Below are 7042 nucleotides of genomic sequence, written 5' to 3'. Positions count from 1 at the left end.
GATCACAGTCCACTTACAAAAATTCATATTAGTCTATCATTAAGAGCCTCGCCGGGTTTTAGAGCAGAGGAGGAGGAGGAGGAGGAAGAGGAGGAGGAGGAGGATAGAAAATGAAAAAAACGCGCGCGCGCGCGCGCGCGTGTGTGTGTGTGTGTGTGTGTGTGTGTGTGTGTGTGTGTGTGTGTGTGTGTGTGTGTGTGTTTAAACGAATGAAACTTACTTGCCTCACAAAACACACGCACACACATACACACACACACACACACACACACACACACACACACACACACACACACACAAAACTCCCAGAACGAGTGTAAATCATATTAATCTTCCCATTACTCCTACACAGCAAGGAGGAGGAGGAGGAGGAGGAGGAGGAGGAATGTGGAGATGTGGAGGAGTCAGAAGAATGGAGTGAGACGCACGGCTTCTATACAGAAAAGGAGGAGGAGGAGGAGGAGGAGGAGGAGGAGGAGGAGGAGGAGGAGGAGGAGGAGGAGGAGGAGGAGGAAGAGAGGAGGAGGAGGAGGAGGAGACTAGTTTACTAGCTTTGATTTCTTTGTTTCAAGTTTCCTTCTGGTGGCAGGAGGAAGGAAGTCACACACACACACACATACACACACACACACACACACACACACACACACACACACACACACACACACACACACACACACACACACAAACGGAGCGTTCGAAGGATATTTCATGCTTGGTGACGAGGAAAAAGTAGAGGAGGAGGAATACAAAGGAATACAAAGGAAAGCCAAACAGCAACAGACTTTTTGGTCCTTGCAAGGCTGCTTTTGATCTACTTCTAACTAGCTACAGGGCAGAGAGACAGGACAGCTCAGCAGTTCATTCCAGTCTATGGATGCAAGCTGCATGCGAAGTCTCTCAAAGTTAGCACGCCGATAGTCTGGCACTTTTTCTTTACTCTCGCTTACTTTAGCTTTGTCAAAATTTATGGTGAAAAGTAAGCTACGATGATCGCTGGAACTCAGTTCTGGTCCAATTTTTTAGGTCTTTTACTGACTCTTCACCAGTTGTTTAAAACAATATCTAGGATATTGTTACCTCTCGTCGTATGCATGACGTGCTGGTGGAGGAAGAGGAGGAGGAGGAGGAGGAGGAGGAGGAGGAGGAGGAGGAGGAGGAGGAGGAGGAGGAGGAGGAGGAGGAGGAGGAGGTGGAGGAGGAGGAATGGAAGAATAGGAATAAGAATGAGAATGGAAATAAAAAATGAAAATAAGAATGAAAAAATTAAATAAAAATAAAAATAAGAAAAAATAATAGGAGGAGGAGGCGAAGGAAGAGGGGAAGGAGACAAAACGTAGGGGAATGAAGGAAAGACAGTAAATGTGAAATGAAAGAAAACAACGTAAAGAAAGAAAAAAATAAGTAAAGAGAGAGAGAGAGAGAGAGAGAGAGAGAGAGAGAGAGAGAGAGAGAGAGAGAGAGAGAGAGAGAGAGAGAGAGAGAGAGAGAGAGAGAGAGATTCCTTTACTTTCTTTAACTTTAGCTCTTTCTCACTTTGTGTTGAGACAGATTTGTTCTAACTCTCTCTCTCTCTCTCTCTCTCTCTCTCTCTCTCTCTCTCTGATTTTGTTCTTTCCTTATCTTTTATATTTTCAATTTTCTTTCATTTAATTTTCTTTCATTTCAGTTAATTTTCTTTCACTTTTTATTTTTCCTCCCGTGCCGATGTTTCCCGCGGCACACGTGAGAACTCAAATCCGGGGGAAAGAGAACAAGAATAACTGAAGCATTAAAGAAGTATGTTTTTTTTGTTTTTTTTTTTATCCCGGTGCAAGACTTGAAACTTCAAAACATCAATTCTTGCAACACTATCATTTTATTTCATCTGATACAAAGTTTAGTTTGCAACGTAGTAAAAATCAACACAATTTGAGCCTCATCTCTTAAAATGTTACTGAAAACACAAAGGTGCATACGTTGCTTGCCTTCTCAACTAAATCTCGGAGCAAAGAAATCTGTTCCTTATCCCTCCCAAAAAAAAAAAAAAAAACTCGCTCCTTGAAATAAATAGTGAAGAAATCTATTCCTTACTCTAAACGTATCAAAAGTTCCCCTTCTCTATAAAGTACCAGTGGGACAAAGAAATCTTCTCTTTACCTCATAAAATAACACGAGGCACAAAATTGTTCCTTACCCCACAACCTGACACCATAACAAAGAAATATATTGCACACGATTATTCTTTACCCCCCACACATATGTTCTATATCCGATAAAGTAACACAGGCAACAACAAAACAGTTATATTGCTGACCTAATTACGAAGCTTGATTTTCCGAAACAGAAACACTCGCACCAGAATGTTTAGTTATTAAGTGCATGGGAGGTCTGATCAGCAATGCAACATTTTGTCCTTCACCGCAATATGAAGTTTCAGTTGCGCAATATGAAGAAAATACAACAAAAATAACTTATTTTTCCTGTGAAAAAAAAAAGAAAACCGATTTGTGACACTAACACAAAGATACGTTCCTTAACTGATATAAGTGTCTTATTTGCAACGCGACATTCACTTCCTTACCTTATGTAGATACTGCTTTGCATAATGTAAATTAAAAGAAAAGAATTTATCCTGTGAACAAAAATATTTGCAATACTATCAACAAAAAAGATGCTTTCCTCAATCGATATTAATGTCTTATTTGCAACACCTCAATCACTTCATTACGCTATAAAGGACCTGACTCGCAACACGGTAGTTCCAGCCACAAGACTCACTTTCTCACCGTGCATGAAAGCCGCCTTGCAACACATACCTGCAAAAAAAAGAAAACACAGTTATTCCAGTTCCCTGTTATAGAGAGGAAACAAAATGATAAATCGTCTTTTGCAATCGAATTCTAAGAAATGTTTTGTCTGGAAAGTCAACAAGAAAGGCAGGATTAGTTATTCGGTGTCTTGTTGCTGAAGAAAACTTAACATTTATGTTTTTCACAATTACAAGTTAAGATCTTTTATTGAAAAGTAAAAAAAAAAAAAAAAAGTAAATGAATTATTATAACTTTTCTTCCGAATAAAAAACTGACACATTATTTTGTATTGTATAGAAAGATCGTAATACAGTTTAGATTGGAAACACCAGTGCAAGATATTACATTTGACAGCTTTGATTTATTTTCACTATAGAATAGGGAAACATATATCTCATAGTAACGATAGATAAATCATTCCCCGGTAAGTACATATTGCATTCCGTAGGAATATGTTTATAAAACCTGACATCAGTATTACATTCAGACAAATGTTCTCTTTCAACAGGCGGTGGAACACGCTCAGAAAACCTTGAAAAGAGTATTAAGACGTGTTCCGCAACTGTACAGCAGAAACCCGAGGTCACCCTTCTGCCCAGGAGAGTTAACCCTTTCACTCTTATAACAATATCTCATAATCACCTACTGTGTATTACAGTTTCTTCAATATACGTAGCCTGCAAAGACAACATAACCATCCTGTCGTATCTTTGTGTGTGTGCTCACGCAAATATTTTTTCTACACTTCTCTGAATATTAAGGGACTACCATGCCAGTGAAAGGGTTAGGAGGAGCCCCCCCCCAAAAAAAAAAAAAATCGTAGTGCCAATAGACATGTACAGCTCCCAGTCCCCCCTACCCCCCGCTGCGAACAGGTCCCGCTCAGTCAAAACTAACGAAGCTCAAATCCGAGACGAAACCGCCTCGCCCAGACCACAGAGCGCGGCCAAGACCAAAAGCTACATTCAGTACAGTCTTTGGACCAAATGGCCCAAATGGGAATCAAAGCCTCTTAGTGATGAGCCAAACATGCTGGCCACTGCGTCACTAGACTGCCAATGATGAGAGTTGATAGTAATGTGTGTGATGGTTTTGGGAGAAATCTGGAGAGGCTAGACTGAAGTGGTGTACGTGTGTCTTGAGGCGAGACTGAGGTGGTGTGCGTCCGTCGAGGCGAGGCTGAGGTGGCTTTGTCGTACTTTGAGGCGAGGCTGAGGTGTGGGCGTGTTAGAAGAGACTAAGATGGCTTGGATGTGTCTGGACGAGAGACTGAGGCGGTGTTGGCGTATTAGGAGGAAAGACCCAGGTGGTGTGGTCTTGTGAAGAGAAGAGGAGAGGAGTGTGTGGGGAGGAGGATGCTGGAGATGGATCTAGCCGGCAGGAGAAAAAGTGGAAGACCTGAGAGAATGTTTATGGATGCAGCGAAAGAAGACATGCATGTAATGGGTGTGACCGACGAAAGAAAGGAACACCTGAGTGAAGGTTTGTGGTTGCAGTGAAAGAAGACATTATGCGTGTGACTGAGAAAGGCGCAGAAAACCGAGGGCTTAGGTGAATTCTGATTCCCTGTAGTGACATCCAACGGGAACTGAAATAAAAAGTGGTGTTCGGCAATAAAACTGACAAACGTGCAGACTAAACTGAGAGACGCGTTCTCGGGAAGCTCACATTGAAGTTGTTGAGACCGATTCGAAGTGGACACGTTTTGTAGACACTTGAGGGAGAGGAAGGGAAGGCGTCGCTTGCACTTTAATGATGAGTAGCACCAAGATCACAACGGTAAATTACCAATTGTATTGTGGCTTGGCAGTGCAGGATTTTAGTGTATCGGGAAAATGAGCCAACAGAAAAAAAAAAAAAAAAAAAAAAAAAAAAGAAGAAGAAGAAAGAGGGGGAAGGTGAGGATAGATGAAGAGAGAGTGAGAGAGCGAGGGAATAATTAAGAGGAGATGGATAAAAAATGAGGAAGAGAGGGAATTAAGAAAAATAAGGAGAATGAAGGAATGAGTAAGTAGGGGAGGGGAAGGAAAAGGAGAGAGGTGAAAGAGAGGGATGGATGAGGAAAGATGGGAGAGGTGAGGGTAGAGAGAAGAAAAGTAAGGAAAGAAGAGGAGGGACGACAGAGAGAGAGAGAGAGAGAGAGAGAGGGATGGAAGAGGAAAGGGTTGAACAGTTGGGTGAAAGAGACGAGACAGATTAGAAAAAAAAAAGATAGGAGGGATTAGGGTATAGAGGAAGAGGGGAAAAGGAAGAGAGGGAAGAGGAAAGAGAAGGATGAATGATGAAAGGGTTGAAGAGTTGGGAGGTATAGGAAGAGTGAGAAAAAGAGAAGAGGGACAGGTGAGGGTAGAGGGGGAGGGGGAAGGTATGAGGGGAGAAGTGAGAGGTGAAGGGAGAGTGAGGGGAGAATGAGGGTAATGTGTAGTCCCCTCACGGCCAAGACATTGCTGTTTATATCACCATAGTGGCCTGACCCGCCCACAAGTATAATTTTGGCCCGAATGCACTCTCTCTCTCTCTCTCTCTCTCTCTCTCTCTCTCTCTCTCTCTCTCTCTCTCTCTCTCTCTCTCTCTCTCTCTCTCTCTCTTTCCTCCAATTTTACCTGTTTCCTTCTCTATTTTACATTTCTCAAATTTTTCATTCCCTCCTTTCGTTTCTACTTTTCTTTCTTTCTTTCCTTCTCTCCCTCTTCTTTTCTTAATTTTTCTTCTCTCTTTTCCTCTATTTCTTCGTACCTCTTATCCACCCTTTTATTTCGTGCTCTCTCTCCTCTCATCTCCTCTGCTTCCTCTTCCCCCTTCTCATCCCTCGTCCTCCTCCTCCTCCTCTTCTCCCCCTTCTTCCTTCCCTTCTTTACTGATACGAATACCAAAATGTTGCTATATCTGTCCACTATTCCCCCAAAACGCATCTCTCTCTCTCTCTCTCTCTCTCTCTCTCTCTCTCTCTCTCTCTCTCTCTCATCTCTCTCTCTCTCTCTCTCTCTCTCTCTCTCTCTTTCTGCAATGATGACAAACAGACGAGTGGGATCAAGGTATAATTTGGGTCTGTATAGGATGACAGGCCTATATATCAGGAGAGAGAGAGAGAGAGAGAGAGAGAGAGAGAGAGAGAGAGAGAGAGAGAGAGAGAGAGAGAGAGAGAGAGAGAGAGAGAGAGAGAGAGAGAGAGAGAGAGAGAGAGAGAGAGAGAGCAATATATATAGTAGAGGTGAGCCAGGACAGGTGCACCTACATAATTATAAGGCTAAGGTGTCAATCATTAATGGGCGTGTCTTGTAGCGTGCAATATTGAGGAGCACTGCAGGTAAAAATGATACGACTCACACCTGTTGGGCTGATTGATTTTTATGGGACACTTTCATCATGTAGATTTATGGAAGAGGGGATGGAAGGTGGCGGCGAAGGAGGGGAAGGGAGACGAGGTGATAAAAGAGGGAAGAGCCATAATGTGTGATGAATACGACTCGAAGGAGAAATAGTAATGAGGGACGGGTGATTAAGAGTGAGCAAGAGGCGTAATGGATGGTGATGAATTGGTGTAAATCTGGCGAGTGTGGCTATTTGCAGGTGGGTTTCTGATGATAGCTGTGGAAGTATAAAGTACGTGTGTGTGTGTGTATGTGTGTGTGTGTATGTGTGTGTAGGTGTTTTATTTAATGGTCATAAGTGTTTTTTTTTCATGCAAGAGAAGCAATGGCCATGGGGAACAAAATTTATATATGAAAAAGGTCCGCTGAGGTGCTCGTCTCTAAAGAAGAAAAAAAAATAAATAAATAAATAAAACTGCAATCAGATGGTTACAAGCATGGTTGTTAATGTGAAGTTGTTATAGATGTGATCATAACTAAGTGTAGAATATGTATTGATAAGCGAGTAGAGGTTATTATAGAAGTAAACAGCTACATAGATCATTATTAAATAAAGGCTATTGTGATAAATGTGTGTAGGTGTGTGTTCATTACAAGGATGTATAGATCATTACAAGTATGAGTATAGAATTAAAGGCATGTACAAGTGTTGAGATAATCACGTGTTTTACGATGATTATAAGTATGTGGAAGTGCCTTGAGTTATGAGCGTGCATACGTCATAATAACAAAAGTGTGTTAGTGCTTACAGAAATAACCATAAGTGTGTGCAAGTGTGTATATATCAAAAGTAAATTTTCATAGTCAAAAAAGAAAATGCGTATAATTTTCTATTTATTACAAGGAACGTTTATGTGTGTGTGTGTGTGTGTGTGTGTG

General features: G+C 41.6%; 1 long non-coding RNA gene across 1 annotated transcript in view; it reads right to left on the bottom strand.

Moving 5' to 3' along the window:
- Positions 1-2017: 2017 nt before the first annotated feature.
- Positions 2018-7042, bottom strand: part of LOC135091512 (uncharacterized) — a 72606-nt gene continuing 67581 nt past the window's right edge. The window contains exon 3 of the long non-coding RNA XR_010262537.1: positions 2018-2798. This is a non-coding gene — a long non-coding RNA (uncharacterized LOC135091512). The remainder of the gene's footprint in view (positions 2799-7042) is intronic.

The sequence above is a fragment of the Scylla paramamosain genome, chromosome 37 (assembly GCF_035594125.1).
Source record: "Scylla paramamosain isolate STU-SP2022 chromosome 37, ASM3559412v1, whole genome shotgun sequence".
Taxonomy (NCBI): Eukaryota; Metazoa; Arthropoda; class Malacostraca; order Decapoda; family Portunidae; genus Scylla; species Scylla paramamosain.
Note: the sequence above shows the minus strand (reverse complement) of the source record. Positions and strands in the feature narration are given on the sequence as shown.